At 41.2% G+C, this 20,808-nt stretch overlaps 1 protein-coding gene across 3 annotated transcripts in view; it reads right to left on the bottom strand.

Annotated features, from left to right (window-relative positions):
• Positions 1–5,697, bottom strand: part of NCOA2 (nuclear receptor coactivator 2) — a 189,482-nt gene extending 183,785 nt beyond the window's left edge. Inside the window, exon 1 of one of the 3 annotated variants that reach the window (XM_068186972.1) lies at positions 5,572–5,697. The gene's annotated coding sequence lies outside the window, so the exon portion shown is untranslated. Of the gene's footprint in view, positions 1–5,530 lie in introns of all 3 variants that reach the window. The other 2 variants (XM_068186965.1, XM_068186980.1) reach the window with 2 other exon arrangements.
• Between the last annotated feature and the right edge of the window lie 15,111 nt (positions 5,698–20,808).

The following is a 20,808-nucleotide window of genomic DNA, read 5'->3' as shown; positions in this document are numbered from 1 at the left end:
ACAAGTTTTTTTCTCCAAACAGAAAATAACTTCTTGAAGTTTAAAAACAGAGAAAAACGTAAACAGGATTTACTGAGGACATTGCATCTTAGCTGCAAAAAGCAAATGCACATTCTAAAGAAGCTTCTTAATATCTAAGTATTGGGAGCACACTCACAGAAAGAGTGAGATTTACTATCAGTTGTAACTGCTAGAATGAGAGCAAAGAAAAAATAATATCTGTCAGTAACTGTATTAACGGGAGATTGTTATGGAAGCCATTTAAGGAAATGCAAGACTTGGAATAGCATAATGATGAAGCTGCAGAAGAAAAAAAATGTGCATATTGTTAATATGCTGCAGTATAGCTTCAGACACTTAAATTAATGAACTAATTTCAAACTTCAAGATGTCAAGCACGCTGATGACGATACATTTTCCATAGGAATTGTTTCCATTATATATCCATAAAACTCTTAAATAAAATTTCCATTAGTCTTTAATTTGAATAACGTGCAATTTCCACAGAAAAAGATTGAAAAATCATAAACAGTTACAAAACACACTGCAGCAAATCTTCCACTTTCAAGATCTATTTTTCAAACTATTCATCAGCTCAAAATAATTGTATAAAATCGGCAAAAGTATTCCAGATGCTCAGGAGAGGAAAGGCTCTTCTAGGTAATAGGTAAATGCAGGGCTGAATGAAAGAAAATTAATTTCTTCCACTCATTTTTCCATCGTATAAATGCTATTTCTGAATAGTCACAACACTGACAAAATTGCTTTGTCTTAAAGCTGTCTAAAAAATACCCTGGGTTTTTGTCTTTTTTTTCTAATTCTGTATCCTAAATTGATTAAACTATACAACCTGTCATTTTTCATGTCAGATTTCTACTTGATATGTTTTGAAAAGGCTGAGCTACTGAATCATTAAAATAGGGAGTGTTTGCATAATGTAAATACTGCTGACAAACTACTAACTATAGAACTGGTAATATGCCTTTGTAATATGTAACCACTGATGTAATATTAGAAATTATTCTTACTACTCTAAGTTACCATTTCAGCAATACATATGACTGTTTAAAATGCTATTTCAACACAGAGCAGGAGTCCTGGAAACTGTATTTTATTCCCTGAAATCATAAAATATTATCAAAATATTATCTATAATAAATACATGAAATATATGTTATCTAAGTTCCATTATCCAGATGGGTAAAAGCCAAAGAATACTTCTGTAGGGTTTAAATTCCCAAGAGAAGAAGAGCTCAGATCCTGTCTGCAAGCACACAATGGAATCACAGCTGACGATGCACATCTTTTTCTGGATGTCTCCATATGCTCAGGAGGGTTTTTCCCCTCCTCTCCCTCCCTGTTTCTCCCTCTCCGCCTCCCTTGCTCCGAGCATTACATTGAAGAATTTGTCATTATCTGCTGCCAGAAGTATAAGAATGTTTTAACAACTAACAAAAATAAAGCAGTGCAGTGAACTTCACCTCATTTAAAAATAAAAATAGGGGATCCTGCCAGAGTAGCTGTCTGTAACTAAGTTAACTAACAGAAGAAAATGGGTGGATGGATGAATGCTGTTATATGCCTTCTATAAAGTAATTATCAATGTTACTCTGTTCTTAGTTTAAAATGCTGTGTCACACAGCAGAGTATATACAGCAACAACACATTTAACCTCTGACCTCTAAAGCCAAACATGGACATAAATGAATATTGAGCATTTTAATGCCTATCAGAATACTGAAGAAATGTGTGGAATTTGTTCAATATACCTACTTGCATGCAATCTGCATTGTTTAGAGAGGCCAGCCACAGCAAATGTACAAAGAACTGAACATGGCAAGAACAGTTTTAGTTCAGCGTTCCCTTTCTCCAATGAACAATCTATTAGAGCTCGGCAGACAAAGAGAGTTATGTTTATATTTAAATTTGGTAGCAATCTTTAGTTAGTCTTTTTCTTTCAAATGAACTGACAGCATCCTCAAGGCTTAGACCTCTTAAGCCTCTGCAATTCTGGTGTCAGGTGCCAGAGAAACTCCAGCTGAGCGCAGAAGCCCAGATTTTGCCAATGAGACGGTGACATCAGCAACAAAGGCAAGGAGCAGAAGACAGTGGGCATTGTAGCAGCAGCTGGCTCGCTCACTGACTTTGTTCTTCCTGCTGCAAAATCTGGGCTCCCTGCAGATGGGCTAGCTCTTACTGGATTTTTGGAGGAAGAAGAGAAAAGTTGGGAATGCCAACACTACAGACAGTTTACATGCCTCTTTCAACAGAGCCTTTCAGTGTTCTAATGAGCAAGCTACACTCTAAATTATTATAAAAACAAAACATTATTCTTAAGTAATTAATTTTTACTTCAGAGTCTCAGTTTAATGCAATACACTACACTGTATGTGAATAAATCCCTTATATTTTTTAATGTTTCCACCAGAAATAACCTTTATTTTGTCTTTCAAACAGCATGATTCCAGTTTAAAAACTTAAACTGGGTCCAAAAGTACCATTCTTGATGGCTATAAAGTATTCAAATGTCTTGAGTTTCAAATTTAGCAGACACCACCAGGATACACAATGAGGAATTTACACACTTAGTAAAGAATTGCCTTCATACATTGCAGAGATACTGAAGAACCACATCAGACATGGATTCTCTCCCTAGTAAAGACCACAAGCCTGAGAAAATACAAAGTTGAGAAATCTTCAGGTTTTATGTGAAATAAAAGAGTACAGTGACTAAAAAGATGAGGTGATTGAAGTACGTTTGACATGCATTTATTGCATAATGCTCACCGAGATAAAAACATATTAAAAATAATGAATTTCTTCAAAATATTGCACGATGTTTAGAAAAGATGAAACCTTTCTTCTTAAAGTTGTACTCGATATTCTTGAAGGTTGAGTCCATAACAAAATATTTTCAAGACTGCAGATAACCAAGAGTTCCTAAGAACATTAAGCTTCTCCACTTACGGATTAACCATTTGGGGGCAATTTACAACTTTCCTTATCTCTTATGACACAACAGAGCCAACTTCAATGTCCAGTCCCCAAAGAGCTGTTACAACAAATGCAAAAGTGAGGAATACAAATCCATCAGTGTCCATATATGCTTGCATACACGTCTCCATATGGAAATATGTACAAACCTGGTATATCCTATTTGTGACACCATTCCTGATGTAAACAAACACGCCTTCTGGAAAAAAGTAGGAGGCACCAAGTACGATAAAACAACCAGTTTCCATCCACACTAAGCTGTGTTTAAGCAAACAAGATCTCTGCTTTGGGGTGTAATAGTTTCAGCATGACATTAAAAATTATATGCAACATGGGCATTTCTAAGAGAGCATCCAACACAGTCGACCAGCAGCTTTGTGCGCTGCCAGAAGATTCCCCCATGAGAGGAGCCCACCAGGTGGCCCAACACTGCCACTGGGTTATAAGGAGCCAGGAAATTAACTGACTAGGGTTGTTTTAATAGTTCAGAACATAAAAAAACCCAAAGGGATAAAATCCAAATGACTGCCTTCACCCACAATAGCAGCACAAAAACAAACAAAAAAAAAAGCTTCAAGTAACAAACACTGGCAGTCTTAAATGCTTACTTATTTACAGTGGCAATAGAGCTCTGCTGTAACTGCCATAGCCAGGCACTATATACTTAGCTCAAATTATACTTAAACATCATGGGTTGAGTTCTAAAGCCTATTCACCTGCTTCTTACTACTCTGAGACAAAAAAAAAAAAAAAAAAAAAGAGAGAAATATAAAAACAATTGACTATTATCGAACAAGCAGGCTGTTCTCCTTTCACAAGGAGATTCTCCAAGCTAAATTAAAAGTATATTTATAGAGTGCCCCACATACACACACTTCAGACTAAAGTATACAGGCTAACTCAAACTAAGTATATATCATGAGATACAGATATCACGACTTCCCAGTGACTACCAGCAACCTCCTTGGTTTTTTTTTTTTTTTTTTTTTTTTTTTTTTTTAATTTCCCTCCGCCTTTTTCTGCCAGGCTCTCGGGCAGGTTTCCCAGAAACTACACGGCCAGAATGCCCCTCTCCGGCAAGAGCAGAGTGCGGTCTCCAAGCTGGGGGAAACGCTCAGGCCCAAGCGGCGGCAAAGGAACGAGGGGCAGCGAGGCAGGCGAGGGACACGGCTCCAGTTACGCCTCGGCCCGCAGCCTCGCAGCCGCGCGGTGCCCGCGGCGGCGCACACACCGCCCCCCGCGGAGGAGGGGAGGGGCCGCGCACCCGCCCTCCGCGGAGGCAGCAGGCACCTCCGCACCCCTCCCCCGCGCCTCACGCGGGGGGCTCCGCTCGCCGCGCAGCGCCCCGCCTGCAGCCGCCGCCCGCGGCGAGGAAGCGGGAGGGAGCGCAGCGGCACCCGCCCAGGGACCCCGGCCCCGCGCCCGGCCGGCTGCTCCCCTCTTCCCCCTCCTCCTGCCGCCGCTCCCCGCCCCGCGCACACACGCAGACACACGGCACTGCGGCGGCCGGGCCCCCACCCCTCCCCGGGCCGCGGGGAGGCGGCGGCCGGGCGCCCCGGGCTGCGCTCGCACGCAGCTGCGACGCCCCGCCGCCCGCCCCCGCGGCTCGGCCGGGCCCGGCCCGGCACTGCGCGGCGCGCACGGGCAGGCACAGCCCCCGCGCAGAAAGTTAGAGAAGTTGCCCGCTTCGCCCCCTCCTTCCCTTCGCGTCCCCTGAGAGCGCGGAGCGGCGGCGAGGCGCCCTGCGCAGGGGGAAGGGGACAAGGCGCCGGGCGGCGCGGTCCCTGCCCCTTCGCGGAAAGAGGGGCGGCCGGCTCGGCCCCGCGGACGGAGCGCAGAGCGGCCCGCGCCGCTGCGCACCGAGTCGTTGTCAGCCGGGGAAGAGGAGGCGGCGTCGCTCTGCTCCCCAAATCACCCCTTTTGTCATCGGGGAGGGACCCTCCCTCAAGTTTCGCTATCGCTGCGTGGTGGGGGTGAGGGGGAACGTCCTAAACAGTCCATTCAAAATCGCACCCCGCTGACCCATCCTCCCCCAGCCTGGCCAGGGCAGCCTCTGACCCCCGATCAGCCCCTCGCCTTCCAGGTTCCTCGCACTTTCCCCCCCAGCCAGGGGCGCGGAGAGGCGGCATCCGACCTCCGCCTGGCCTGGGAGCAGGAAACCAGCCCCCTCGGCCCGGCAGGGTGGGGTGCCCTATCCCCCCCCTCCCTCGCCGAAACAGGGGGACGTCCCGGAGAAGTAACCCCGCGCGCCCACCCCCCACCGCCGGGCGCGGGGGTGCGAGCACGATGCCCCGGCAAGGGGCGGCCCCGCGGTCCCTCTGCTCCCCACGGAGGGGCCGCAGCCCCCGCCCCGCTCCCCCTGCCGCCGGCGCGGGGGAAGCCGCCTCGCCGCGGCCGCGGTGCCGCCCGCCAACGCCGCCCCTCCGCGCACCGGCGCGGCCCCGGGCGTCCTCCCGGCGCTACACGGGGCGGCCGGGCAGGCGCGGGGGGCCCGGGCACACCCCCCGTCGCGCCGGGGCCGTGCGGGAGCCGTTACCGGGGTCAGTGCCGTCTCCCGCCGCTGCCGCCGGCGCTGACCTTCGCTTTGTAAGATGAAGCTGAAGCTGGGGCTGCGGCCGCCATGTTCCTTTTTAATAACTGCCTGCTTGTTTATTTCAATGGAGACCCTCCCACCGCTCGCCCTCCTCCTCCTCCTCCTCCCCTTCTACCCAGAGGAGGGCTGGACGGGGAGGAGGCAGGGGGAGGCACAAGTCACTCCCCCCTGCCCCCGGGCACGGCGGCAGCGGCCGGGCCCCGGGCGGGGGGAGGCCGGGCCGGGCTGGTGGGCGGCAGCGCGGCGCGGTCCGGGGGCGCCGCCGCCCCTCGCCGCTGCCGCTCGGCGGAGCGCGGGGCCGCTCGGCGCCCCGCCCGCAGGACAATGGCAGCCGCCCCGCTCGCAGCCCTGCGCAGCGCTCGCGGGAGCCTCCTCCTCGGCACCCGAACCGGGGAGAAAGGGGAAGGGAAAAACAAAGTCCTTCGCCCTCGGAGGGACAGACTTTGGCTGTGGCCCTTTGCTGTCCGTCCTTGGAGGAACCCCGCTCCCAGGCGGGACCGGAGCAGTCAGCGCTCTTACGGCTTTCAGTGGCCCATATTCACGAAAACAGGGAAGCGAGGCGGGGGGATACAGTCTTATTTCCTTTCTTTGCCTCCGGAAAAAAAAAAAAAAAAAAAAAAAAAGACATGCTGAAAATCGTGTCAGCTGTATCTCACTCGTGGGAGCAAGAGGATTGAGATGCAGGCTTTTCCTAGATTGGAGGAGTGAATACATGAGTTAAAATTTGTTAAGGGCGGGAGGGCGACTGTTAAACATTGCCCTTTAGTTCAAGAAGCATACCGTGATGCAGAAATCCTATCTTACAAGAAAAGCTTTACATTTTCACACGTATTGATAATGGCGTGTTGTACTTTACACTGCAACAGTCGTTATTTTTGACATTTTGTAGCCTGGATGTGCAGCCCCAAGTTGTTGTGCAGATTATATATTGTTCCTGGTGGTATAGCTAACTCTGCTTGCAATTAGGCTCGTCCAATATTTTTTTGATCATAATCCTTGTTTTTCAAATGGTTACATTTTGTCCTACTGTGCTGCAGAAAATTTCCCATACTTGTCTGAATTTATTTTTTAAGCTGTTTTCTTGCATTGGGCAAAAATAGTTCAATAGTTTCTCCAAACAAATTAAAGGAAAACTCTTTCCCGCTCTCCTCCCTCATGTTAAAGGAAGAAGCCTTTGCAATTAACTAGCTGAAAACTTGCAATATTTTCTTCTTCAACCGAGAAAACTCAGAAATGGGAGGGATGGCCATCAGAAATCTATTTGAATTTAGTCCCATTAGAGATGGGGATGGAGGGATTGTCGTTCTTATATGCTCAATGGAGCTTTAATGTGATAGTAAACAAAGATCCAATCCACCTTAATGCCACTGTTTTAGCTGGAGTACTTTTGACATCATCTTCAGAAGACAAGGCTCCAGCGCTGGGCTGCAGCAGCTGGAGAGGGCAACCTTTCTGAATGTCCCTCCCCATCAGTTGTATTTGGCAGAGAAATTACTTATGTCTTCAGGAAGCTCTTCCACCCGGCCCATACACCGGCAGGCAAAAAAGATTGAGAATTAATTCTGTTCGTAAAACACACAGGACAGTATATTACCTTGAAATAACAAAGCAAGTAAGAGTAGCTTGCATTTGAGGGGGAAAAAATTAAAAAAAAAAATGAGTAAAGAGTCCTGGAGAGACAGAACTTTTCCTCTGACTTCATTTGTCATATCTGTGCAAATCTCTGTAGCAAATAAGCTAACAGTTAGATAGGAAATAATCTCATTTACCTCACAGTCGTGATTCATTCTCCAATGCAAAGTGAAACAGTGGTTCACTGGGGGAAAAGAAAGAAAAAAGTATGTCTTTAATTTTGTGACCATAAACAGTCCAATTTAGAATTGCACAGATAATTTTAATTCCAGCATTTCTTATTTAGGAAAGCTTGATTTTTTTTTTTCCCCGACATCTAACTTTCTTTAACATAACCAAAAATCTTTATTAAACTAATTCCTAAATCCACCAGGAAAAGCAAGGAAGATCTTTAACTTGCTGTGGTAGGAGCATAAAAGACAGCTCATATAACATGGAGTTTATAGCCTCAACATTAACAAAAAGCCCTGGCTCCTATGTGGCTGAGTTTCCTAGTCAAACTGTGTGGGAGAGGAGATTTAACTGCACACATATGCTCAGAGCCACTGAAATTTGTTACAAGCTTCTAACTCATAAGCAAATACATTTTATCATCTAAGGCCAAAACCCAAAGCTGTGGTTACAAGTGTCATTGTAGGCAAAGACCAGTAATTATGTTATTCCTAACTGCTATTCTTTAAAGGGAAGGGACCTTCTTCCAGATGGGAAATAGATTTGATAAACACACTTCAGTGCAGATTTTATTCAGCATTACAGCTCTTCTCTGAAACTTCTCCAGTGTCACCATTGCTGCATTGTGCTGACTAGAGCTGGGCTTAGTTTTTCAGCAAAAACTTAATCCACTCTAAACAAGAGTAATACAAGTTTCTGTCATTCTCTTGTATTCACTTTTCTCCCCTTCATTCTTCTGCTTGCTATTTTGTTCACAACATCACTTTATGAATTCATTTGATTATTCACTGTGATTTGCAAACCTTTCTTGAGGAGAAAATTAGCATTGAGAGAAGTTTTTTATTATTTTGAGTTTTCAGTGAGATTTGGTTGAATTTCCTTTCATAACTTTCCCCCTCACCCCCACCCCTAAATTAACAGGAAAAAAATTCAAAATCTGAATGCAGCCATGTTTTCCTGGTCAGTACAGTCTTATATTTCAGTGTTATTTTTTCTTACCATTTCTGCATACCGTATTTCTTTTAAGAATTGGTACACAGAGTAAAACTAGCACTTGCAGGTGTGTTTCTAACTGGTTTTCAAATAAGCAAAGTTATTTTTCCATAAGATGAAAGGTTATTAACAAATTGTTGATAGTTTATGAACTTGGTCGGCCATTCAGGTATGGCTGCTGTCACATAAAGCTCTACCTGCAGCTTATATGCATAAGGAAGAATGGTTTATGTGCACCTGCTGACATCAGGGCTATATATAACGCAGCTGTTGGTGCACAAAGCCTTTTTCATGAGCAGCTGCATTTACTCTGTAGAATCACTTTGCCCACCTTTATGGCAAATTGAATCTCCACTTACTCATTAACTTTCCCAAGTGGATTTAAATATGGTCTTTATGAAACCAATAAGATTTTTGTTGACACAGTTTACACCTAACTCAAACCCACCAATTTTTTTTTTTTTTTTTTTTAATTTAAACTGTGTAAAAATACTCCACTATCTTAACCTTTTTCAGGATTCAGGGGAGCTGTTGAGGTCTTCTGGTTGAAGCCTCATCTCCAAGTATGGCCAATTTTTAAGTTATGCCAGGTTTTCCAGGGCTCTTACCAGATTATTTTTACTGTCTCTACAGCCTCTTCGAACTACCCATTCCACAATTTGAACACATTTGTGAGTTTTTGGGGTTTTTTCCCCATGATGTCTAATTGGTCTGTTCCAGCTTATGCCTGTTGCTTCCCACAATGAAAGGGTTACTGTGGACTTCTAGAAGGCTCCATCTTCTCTATATCTGCCCATTAAGAAGTTGAAGAGAACATTAAAATTTACACCAGCCTTTTCTTCTTCAGACTAATGGCCTGACTTTCTCGGTCTCTTCTTGTACATCATGTGCTCCAGCACCCTCACTATTGTGGTGGCCCTCCCCTGGAGTTTCTTTTTTATGTCGGCATCATTCCCACACTGGGTAGCTCAAAACTGCACTCAATTTTCCAGATGTGGTCTCACTCCATGGATGGGAATAGCCAGTTTTCTCAACTTGCTGGCTATTGCAGCCCAGGATGCTGTTGACCTTCTTTGTTGCAAGGTCACTGCTGACTTACTTGTTGCTCACCAGGACTTCCAAATTTATTTTTGAAAATCCTTTCCTATTGCTTTTGCCTCCAAATGGCTATTCTGTACCAGAAGCAGGATGCTGCTCCACCATTCATCGGACTTTGTGAGGTTCCTGCCAGCCCATTTCTCCAGTTAGCTAAGGCTGCCCAGAGCACTGATCGCTATCTCCCACTTTGCTGTGATCCGCTTTTCATCTCATCCCTGAAGTCACTGACCCTGTTACACAGCAACAGTCACAGTATCCACCCCTGGATTACACTGGCCACCAGCAGGACCTGCTCCTGCTGATCACAGCCCTTGAGACCAAAGGTGCAGCCAATGTTCCACCTTATCTTCTACTTAGCCTTGTTCCTACCTCTCCAGTGCGGTTAAAGGAGGTCTGTGGTTGATTGTGTCTAAAGCTTTGTTATAGTCAAGATAAATGACATCAGCTGCTCTCCACTCCTCCACATATTCACTTATCCCATTATACAAACCAGTCACATTGGCCAGGGAGAATTTGCTTTTGTAAACCCTTGCAAAGAGAGAAATGGATACACTAACTTGCTGCCTGCCCCCAGGCACCTTATTGCCTTTCACACACCTGGAGAAGGTGTCCAGGAGGATTACTACTTAATCCTCCCACAGTCTGAGGTCAGGCTGGCTGGCCTGTAGTTCCTTGGATCTCCCTCCTAGAAGATGGACTTGACATTTGCCTTTTCCACCTTCCCCAGTCACCATTACCTTTAGTCACTGCACCACCATACCACCCTCTGCCATGACGTACACACCCTATAGTTCCTACAACTACAGTGGCCCTCTGACCTCCATTCACATCTCCAAACTATTGCTGATTATCCTGCTTCTATTAGCCCTTTACCACAATCTGCCCTTTCAAGATAACACACTGACTTACATGACTTCCTTTAAAGCATCTAGGATCTGGCTCAGGTTCTTCAAGGACACTTTGGCTTTATCATGATTTGAAACAGTGCTACAAAAACTTCATTAAGAGTTTACAGTGAAGAGCATGTCCTATGCATATAGTGCTTATATGGTTAGAATTTTTTTTTCCTAGGAAAACTTTAGAGATAAATATATAATTTTTTTCCACCTCAAATAACAAGCTTCCAATGAAAAAAGTTATTACTTAAACATCTTGTTGTATGTTTATGCCTTATTAATTCAATAATCTGCTTCACTCTCATTTAAAAAAAATAATAATTTTGAAAAGCTTAATACATTTTTAATACAAAAAATCCAGTCAAGATAAATTTTACCAAATAAAGTGTTTTGAAGAAAGTTATAAATGTATAGGCTAAGAATAAGAATTTTAATCAATATTTGTTCAAATATTTTTATACTGGAATAAAAGACTCATTTTACTCATGCTACTTTGGTAAACAGTTCATGCTAAGGAAAAATAATGTTCAGCTGAAGGAAATACACCTGTAGAACTAAAGCACAACTGCTGTAATTTTACCAGATGTGTATTTATTTGTCTCATACTGTAATGTCATACCAAAACCCTTGCCTTTTACCTTTGCTGGATGCCCCTCCATTTACCTAGCCCTGTTGTTTCCTTACTTTCCTTCAGCTATGTATAATTGTGACCACAAGAATTGCTGGATCAGACAAGCAAAACCTGCCTTGAACACTGTGAGGGAACTTCTGAGCAGGTGACACCAAATTCCAACCCTGAGAAGAGGGATAGTGCCTGCTGGGTACCCCTGGAGTCCTGGACACAGTGCCTGGTGATCTCCAGGGGTCCTTCCCAGCCTCAGGAATTCTGTGCTTCTGTGATATTTTTGTGGGAAAAAAATTTGTTATGCTATTCTGCTTTATTTTCCACTGCTCTCCAACTTTTCAATTGTTCTTTTCTTTAACCACCTTTTCTTCCCTTTTGCCCTTATTTTCGGTTTTATCTTTGTTTTTGCTAGTCTTTTATTCTCAGTCTCTCCCATATTCTCATCCTGCAGCATGTGTTCAACAATAGTTATGCTGTGACATATTCTGTGTATCCATGCAGTCTATTAAAGAAGACATTGCCATCTCTCCTACTGAGGATTAAAAAAGCCCAGCTCACCCCTATACTCTGCCTTTAACCCCTATACTCTGCCTTTAACCAATCTGCCTTTAAACAGCAGATACATTAAGGGGTAGAACTGAGTTACTTATAAGAAATAGAGGTAGAAGTGTTTCATTATGGCTTTGCTGGTTAAAGAGCAGTGTTGTCTTCCCCTTGTAATTACATTGTTGAATATGTTGACTTACATTTTGTGTAGAATTGTGCAACACTCTGTTCTTCCCTTGATTTCGTGCACTTGAATACACATTTTTTGTGCCTTCACAAGATTTCCATATTGAAGAGCATTGCTGAGGAAGGGCACAATTAAAGGCCATCCCACCATTACCAAGTGGAAAGGTACACATTTACAAGCTCCCTTTGTGCTGCTCTCTTTGGGATGTGCTCTGAAAATTGATTCTAAGGCAGATTTATTAATTCATAATTAAAAATTACTTCTCATTATTGACCACATACATTAGAAAACTTTCCTCCTAAATCATGAGTGTGCAACCCTAAGTGACTCTACATCTTCTATGTTGAAAGTATTTTTCTAAACTTACTATTAAGATGATTACACCTTGAGTCTGATCAACCTCTGCTCACCACTGGCCATTTACTATGTAAATCTAGAGTTATGCACACATGTAAATTAATTTACCAGCTCATGTAATTAGAGTCCAGAAGACAGAAAAAAAGTCAGAGTGGTAGTGAAGCATGTTTTTAACTGTCAAAAACTAAGCATGTCTGTACAAGCAACACATTACATGCAGCAGACTTAAAATCTACCTCCCTCTTTTGCAGTTCCTAATGCTGTTGTGAAATAAATGAAATGAAGATGGAAGTATGACAGTGATTTAGTCACAGAACCAGTTAAATTACTTTCCAAACTGGAGGCCACAGATAGCTTTTTGATTAACAGATAGCACAGAAGCTTGATCTTAGAAACTTTTAACTGAAGTAAATGAAGTCCAGAAAGTACGAAGTAAATTTAAAGGTTCTGGCTTCACTTTAAGAGAGAGTTAAGAGTTATACTTCTGTAAATTCAGACAATTAGCTTCTTGCTATATCTTTTTAATCATTAGGCTTTTTTAAATTTTTTTTTTGTTATTAAAACAATTACATTTTCATTAGAGCTTCCCAAACTCATGTTTTTTGTTTGACTTCCAACCCTAAACCCTAGAATAACAAAATTTTTGTATGGAATTATTTTAATCTAATAGAATTAGAAAAAAAAAATATTGTCCCTGAGTTTTTTGGACTATGTGGTAGGGCAGAGGTTTTCCATTCCCTGAGACTACCTCCATTTCATCCTAATGGCATGGCCTCTGAAAACTCCTTGACATCAGTTTCATCTGACTCACCAGAAGCATCAGGAATGGGGAAGTCATTCTTGAAGACTGAGCCAGAGAATGCAATATGACCAGAACTGGTGAAGATTTCCCTGATCAGTTTTGGACACCTGTCCTCTTTCCCTGAACAGCTCCCTGGATTTGCAGACTCTGGTGGTCTCCTTGGACTGCCTTCCCTACTTTAGGAGTAGATACTCTTGCCACGTGAACCTCCGTATGTAGGCCAAGATGAAACACTGTTCACAATACAGTAAGAAATTCTGTGGGTTTCTTTCTCCTTTCTTGCACCAGGAAGAAAAGGTAACAACGCTGAACTTTAAATAATCACTGGTCATCAAAATTATCACCTTACCGAAATGAGTCTCTGCTCCAGCCTCCTTGCACACTCAAGGAGACAGCTCTATATCAGTAAAAGACGGTTCACATTTCTGAAGTTGTAATCGTACCATAATACATTCTCACCTCTGTTTTTTTCTAGAGAGAGGTTTTGGTTTTACTGCACATGCCTGTTATCCATTGGCTCGTCAGGAAATAGTAAAGTTAGCAAAAGCCAAGGCTGAAGAAGAGAGAGGCTACAACTGTATTTTGTTCTGATATTTTTTCTTGTGCTGCCAAACTGCAGACATTCCACTTTTAAGTCTTGAAATACATTTGTAATAATTATAGCAATGTTTAAAAATATTAGAGAGTAAAGCTGTTTCATTAAAAAATTGAAGACGAAAAGGAATAAAAGAGAAATGGATGCACTAACTGAGGGCTCCTATTTGCAGTAAGACAAAACATGCTTGACTAGGTGCTTGAAAGATGATGCAAATGTACCGAATGGTTTGGAAAAGCACAATTTGTAATCATGTGTGTACTTACACAGAACTTAACCAACTCAGCCTTACCATTGTCTGGTGAGTCCAACCTGACAGCGAAGGTAATGGGCTCTGTCAATAGCTCTGCTTGCACTCTTTAAATCAACAAGTGTTTTGCAAGAGCCACTGTAGCCCTAAGATTTCCAAGAGAAGCGATGTAAAGTTATTCCTCCTCCCCCACCCTTGTCGTCCTTTCTGCTCTGTCCCTCTCTGAAGGCAAGTTACAGCCTAAGCTTTCCCCTACTCGTTTTCATGCTTACACTTAAGAAAGATCCTGAGTTAGACAATTCAAGTATATTTGATGAGATTCTTATAAATACTATGCTTGCTGAGATGCAGGCTTCCAGAACAAATTGTCCTTTGTGCTCTCCTCTACTAAGTCTCGGCAATATGTTTAGCAAATAGGGAAAAAAAAAATCCTATGAAGGACAGACCGAGCTCAGACAAAGGTGTCCATCTGAGAGAACCAAATTATCAAGAGGAATTTAATTTCTTTATAGAAAACTATCACATTCCCCCTTAGTTTAAATACAGCTGGGTTGGTTAAATATATAACCTGAATCCAGAAAAAAAAAAAAAAAAAAAAGTAGCAACAAGATCATGAGGCTGAAAGAGGTCAGGAGGCCACCTGTGTCCACCCCCTCCTTTAAGACAGGATGATCAACACCTGTCTCATTCCTAATGGATCGGTCTAACCTGTTCTTAATGACCTGTAATGAAGACATCTCAGCCTCCCAGGCAACTGTATTGCTTTAAACTTCTCCCCATAAGTTTTTCTAATGCTTAAACAGGGTTTCTTTTGCTGCAGTTTAGCTCTTTATCTTTTCCTCAAATCTACCACAGAAATGGAGATTTTTTCCCCCCCCTCTCTTTTTGCTGTTTTCATCCTTAAGCAGAGCTGCAGCAGAGTTGCTCTTCAGTCTGCTGCTATCCTGAGCAAATCCAGTTCCTTCCCGCTCTCCTTCCAGGGCACGTTTTGCCGGTCCCTGCTCACTCAAACCACTGTGGGCTTTCTGCTGTTGGTACAGAGAAAGGAATTCATTTTTGATACTGAGCATACTGCTTAGATTGAGGCCTTACTGATGCTGGAAGCATTACTTTGCCATTGCCATAATTTGCCATGCAAGCTGTACGTCACTTTCCACATCCCAATAATTGTTTTATTTCTCCCCCACCCCTCCAATAATATGGCATTGCTCACTGTTGTTCAGAGATCAGATCTACCATCCTAGCTTTAGGATTCCCCAAATTTTAAAATGTAGTTTAATACATTATTACATGCATTGCATTGATGTAAAGACATACACCACTTCAGATGAAGACCTTTCCCAGCCATTACTTAAAAAAAAATTGAAGAAAGAAATCTAACAGAGCTATTTAGAGCACAAGTATTTGTACATATTGGCAAAATCAAGATTCTAAATCAAAGCATAATAAACAAACAGCTAGTGCTTGTGAGCAGATCTGCATGAATTTTTCAAACACAATGGCTCAAGCATTATTTTCTGTGCTGTCTGAATTTCTACAAATCAGGATCGAGAATATCAGAGAACCATGGGGAAACTACAGAAAAGGCTCAGTAACACCTCATTACAATCTTAAGACAAGCACTCTGATATGTAGGGAAAAAGCCCAAACCTTCCAGGATGGAGAAGGATACTAGTTATGTTTTTGAAACTGAGATGGTCACATTTGCTTAGGTATTCTGTTCACAGCTATGTATTTTTCTAAACAGGTCACATAACTCTATGTTTAAACACAGGGTACTACATTTCTGCTGTAGCAGTGATTACCCCTTGAACACAATCCCATTTTGCTAAGGACTGTACAAGTTTATTGCAAAGAGATTTTCCCTGGCCAAATATTGCAAGCTAAATACCAGATAAGGAGTGGGTGGACTGCGAGGGGAAAAAAAAAAACAAAAACCAAAAAATCCCCAAACAAACAAACAAACACAAACCCCCCACCACTCCAACCCAACGTACAAGCCGCATCCTCACCTTCCACCTAGAGAGTGGAGTTAAAGGGAACAATGAAACTCTGGCCAAGTACAGGATTTGGTATGATAGAGAGCAGTCCTACTCCAGCTGCTAAACTGTCGTTGAGTCACTTGGTAGAAACTAGAGCAGGGTAAACAATGCAACAATTCAAAAAATTCAGGAGACACCCTTAGTTAAGTGATTTGGCAAATATATTTAGCTTTGTTGGGGATACTCACTGAGACTACTTACATGCCTAAGCACCTTGCTAATCAGGAGGCTATTTAAGCTATTTGGAGTCAGAAACTGAAATGTGTTTGTTTGAAGCTAGTGGGCCTGGTTTTAGCTGGTTCTTGCAAGACAAAATCATGCATAATAAAATATGCCATCCAAACAAGTAATTAGTTGAATTTATTTGCTAGCGATGTATTTTTAAAATATTGTTTTTCATACTTATTATTGTAGATCCATGGTTTTGTTTTTTTTTTTTTTTTTTTTTTTTTTCTGTTAAAATGATACAAATGTGTTGATTAACTTTTCACACATATGGTTTAGTTTTCCATACTGGCTATCTTACATGCATTTTTTAGTTTATAATCTACCCCTGAAAACTGAGTAAAATATTACACATTCCTATTAAATTGCTTACATGCCTTTTCTATGTAGGAACTGCTTGTGATATTATTCAGGAATTCTATTTGATTGATTACTTTAAAGTGTGTTCAGTTTCCACAGTGACTTACTTCGCATCCCCTTCACTGACACATTGTTTGTGAATACTTGCAAATTTGAGAAGAGTAAGAAATGGTTAGAGAAGTCAGGTATTATATTTCTGTTTAAACATCAGAAGGCCTCTGCAGCTATGTAGTAATAAATTGCAATTTTCTTATAATGTAAGCTTATTTTCCTTACATTTTCTTACTATTCTGACAAAAACTAGAAGAAATAAATTATAATCATGGAGATCAGGGAGAGCATGAGCAGGGTGTAGTAGGCTTGCCTATGTCTAATAAGTCTTCCTAATTCACGTAACTCAAACAAGAAAATCAAGTGAGCTGGCAAACCCTAAACAATGGAATGAAGAAGTAATGCAAGAGTAATTTCTAATTAATGCTGTTTATTTTGTAGAAGCAGAGTATTTAAACATCTGAAATTTCATCTGAACACCACCCTTCAAATATATTGCTTTTAAAACATATATGTATCATTTCTAATACAATGCATTATATCTAGAAATGTGCCTATGTACACATTATAGACATAAAATGACATCTATAAAATCACCAGCGGTAATTATTCATAGTCATTTTAAGTAAACATGCTGAAGTCAGGGCAAAAAGACAAAGTGATAAAAGAGAAGATAAAAATGTGAATGTCTGAGTAGATAAAATTCTAATAAACAAGACCACTTTCAAGAGACAATTTCTCCTCTTTTCATGCACCATGCCAGTTTGGTGACTGGAGTCAGAAATTCTGGAAATGAAATGCAAATTAAGGTGAAAATGAAAATCAAGTTGTTTCTTACACAAGGAAATGTGCATACATTTTAGATATCCCATAATCCATAACTAAATCATGACTGAATTGCTACTCCAGCTCAAGTGGAAAGGTGTATTGAAAAAAAAAAATTAAGTCCTGAATAGTCAAGGTATGTAAATATTTCTTTATACCTACAGCAATTTCAAGCTTCATATGTTTCTCTAAGACCTACCTACCTACCTATAATCCAGATAGAAACACATGAGAGAATCCTGCACAGATTGCAATAAGATAGAATCTACACTGAAATATGGCTTGATTTTATTGAAAAAAAAAAAAAAAAAAGAAAAGCTGCCAAAAGGCACAATGTGAAGGTTCAACCCTACACTGTGTTTTGTAAATGCAAGTATTATTCTAAATACAAGCAGAAAGGAACCTCGCCCTAACTCAAATCACAGTGTCTGCAACTACCACTTACTGGAAAAAAATAAAAAGAGGACAAGAACACTTTGTAGTTCTTGTGTAACTGGTTCACACACAGGTAGGTAGAAATCTGCATCAAACCCCTGCGTCAGCTCTTTTTCCTATGAGAGCTGTGTGCTACCCTTTCCTTGCCCCATGAAATGGGGTGGAACTGCAGGGCTGACGTCACTTACACTGAGCAAACTAAGTCGTACTTCAGAAAAAAGAGCACTAAAAGCAGACTACAGCCAGCTTTTCTTTGGCTATACCCTATGCTTTTTTCCAGGCAGCAGCAGTCATCTCACTGTATTGCAGGCTCTTCCTATTGATACTGCTCCTTACTGCCTGTTCTAAGGAGGAAATGCTGCAACGAGCAAGGCAATGGAAGCCAAACAGCTTGCAGTGTATCAGCTCCAAAATGAAGGCTTGAAATTCCCTAAACATACTAGGTTTTTATTAACAAGCACAGAACAGCTGTACTATTTCACAGTCTATTGCTGTGTTTTATACACCAGTAATCAAGGCCTACCATCACATCCAAATTCATGTGTGTTTGGGGGCTCCAGATGCAATAGGTGCTGAGGTATTGTAAGTCAGGCAAGGCTTTAGGCACTGAAGGTACTTGTAAATTCTTCAGGTCCTTGTAAAACTTCTGAACAAAACTACTATGGAAGCCAAACTTTCAAAGCTGACAAAAACTAGCAATCCCAGCATGGTTATAATTGTGGAAAAAGCAATACAAGCATTCAGCTTTTAGAAAACAAAAACACTACTTTGGACATCTTAGCCAAAATAATGAGATGGGTCAAGGTGTCCATTTTAGTTCAAGCCAGGACTGAAGCATGAACACACACCTCTTGGATTATAACATGGAAGGTTTCTAGTAGGGTACTCTTGCCCCAGCTGCACTCCTTTAAATCAGTCCTTATCTTTATCATATCTTCTCTTGGTCTTCCTCTTTCACTGAGATCGTTAAAAATTCCACAGGCTCCCTTTTCAACAGAAAAGCTGATTTCTTTTCCATCTTGACCATGATAAGAGGCCACAAGGGAGGGGGAAGGACATGATCTCAAGGCTGGCTACAGCTTGGGACACCTGCCTCAGTAGGTGCTGGGAAGTGTGATGTGGTTCCCCCACTCTCCAGAGCCAATGCTCAACCTCAGCAGTTCCTCACAGGCACTGGCAAGAAAAAAAATTGCACTGCTGTCAATTCAAAGCAATAGTTATGAGAGGAAACAACACAAAAATAATAAAATAATAAACATGCTGATATTTACTTGTTTCTTGCTTTTTTAAAAAGAAAACAAATATTGCTTTTTTTTTTTTTTTTTTTTTTTTTTTTTTTTTTTTGGGAAACTTCTTTTCTTGAAGCCTGGACACCAGTTTGATGGGGGGGAAAGTTTTGAAAAAAAAAGTCCCTACCCAATGGTAACAAAGGGCAACCTCCCCTTGCCTGCTGTAGGCGATGCATTTCATCAGAAGCCACATGACATTGGGTACCAGACAGCAGCACGCCAGAGATGAGCAGCCTCAGCACTCAGTACCAACAGGCACGCATTTTGACTTCTCATACGTGAGCAGGCCTGAAATGAGCATAAGAAAAACACGTCTGATGCCAATGCACAGAGATGGAGCTCAGAGCAGCAAAGCTTAATTTGCAATTTCCTTGTATCTCCATGGAGCACCTTCCGTAAGCAATTAATTCACTTATGAACTAATTAGATGTTCAACACCTTTAAAACTTAGGTCCTCATTGTTGTAAAAAATTAACAAAGTATACTAATTCTGTTTGTAGAAGTGAGTTTCCCACAAAGTAATAACTGTTTTCTTTGGACTTTAATTCATTATTTAATTTGATTGCATGAATTAAGATGTAGAGGCTTCCTCAATAATATAGGTAGTTGAAGTCTCTTCAACGTCTTTTTTTTAAAGGATACAAAAATTTCTGTTTATGTAGCTTTGTTTGGGAACCTAACATTTACTGAGATAAATGGTAAGGTAATTACATTCAATGTTACTGAAGGAAAATGACAGAGAGCATTATGCAATCATTCTATTTCTGCAAATCCATGTTTTTTAGTTGTTAGTCTGCAATCTGTATTTTACCCAGTAATATCCCTATTTCCTCCCTAAGACAAGCTGCAAATTGAGTTTATAGTTTATTTTAATATTTCCTGCCATCAAATTATATGGATAAGAAATCCTGTATATTCGTGCCGTAATCCCATTTCTGTAGAAGAAAAGAATATATGACCTGTAGTATAATATTGTCATGCAAATGGATTTGAGTTTCCCTATCTTAGCTTGCCCAGACTTTGAAATCTTTTAAAGTAAACAACATATTTTTTTAGGTTAGCTGGAGAATGAACTTAGAAACTTCACATGGAAAACTGAGATATCATCTTTCAAAATGAACAAAATAATGGAGAGTAAAAAAAAGTCCTCGTTTAACATGGTTTTGCTTAGACTTCCATTAAGAAATGAAGAACAGTTGTCCAAGCCTTTCACTAAAATACTACAATATAACTTGAGACACTAAACAGATCTTTAGGTTTTACTGAGCACAAGTTTTGTGACATGAATGCTTAATTTCATTAGAAGAAGAGGATGAAAGTCAAAGAAAGAATTATAGCTGCATTAAATATCAAAAGAAAAAAGAACAGTCACTCTGCAGAAAGGAGACTACAGACAGGAGAGCATGGTATCTTTATGAGACTGGTGAAAGAAATTGATATCCTAAGGAAAACATGTTGAAAATCTATATGAATAAGTAAGGGAAACATAGTGGAAGGGACCATCATAACTCCAGGTCTAAGCAAACTATAAAAACAAAGTGAAAAATATTAAATTAAATCATAATAAATAGGCAAGATAAAATCAATTGAGAAAGGGATTTAAAACTGGTATTTACACAGTTTTAACACAATCAAAATAATCATTATAAATCCAGCATAGCACAGAAATTATACATTAATCGAAATGTCTTCAATTACATACTTTTTACAGCAAATATATAGCAAGAGAAAATACTTGTTACTTCTAATACTAGATGATAAGCAAAGTACTGGGTACAATCTGGGGAAATGAATGCAATGATTGTCAAGATTTAACCGTTGGTAATTTCAGGGTAGTTGAAA

Source organism: Anomalospiza imberbis, chromosome 1, assembly GCF_031753505.1.
Source record: "Anomalospiza imberbis isolate Cuckoo-Finch-1a 21T00152 chromosome 1, ASM3175350v1, whole genome shotgun sequence".
Taxonomy (NCBI): Eukaryota; Metazoa; Chordata; class Aves; order Passeriformes; family Viduidae; genus Anomalospiza; species Anomalospiza imberbis.
The sequence above is the reverse complement of the archived record's forward strand: the minus strand, read 5'-3'. Positions and strand labels throughout refer to the sequence as shown.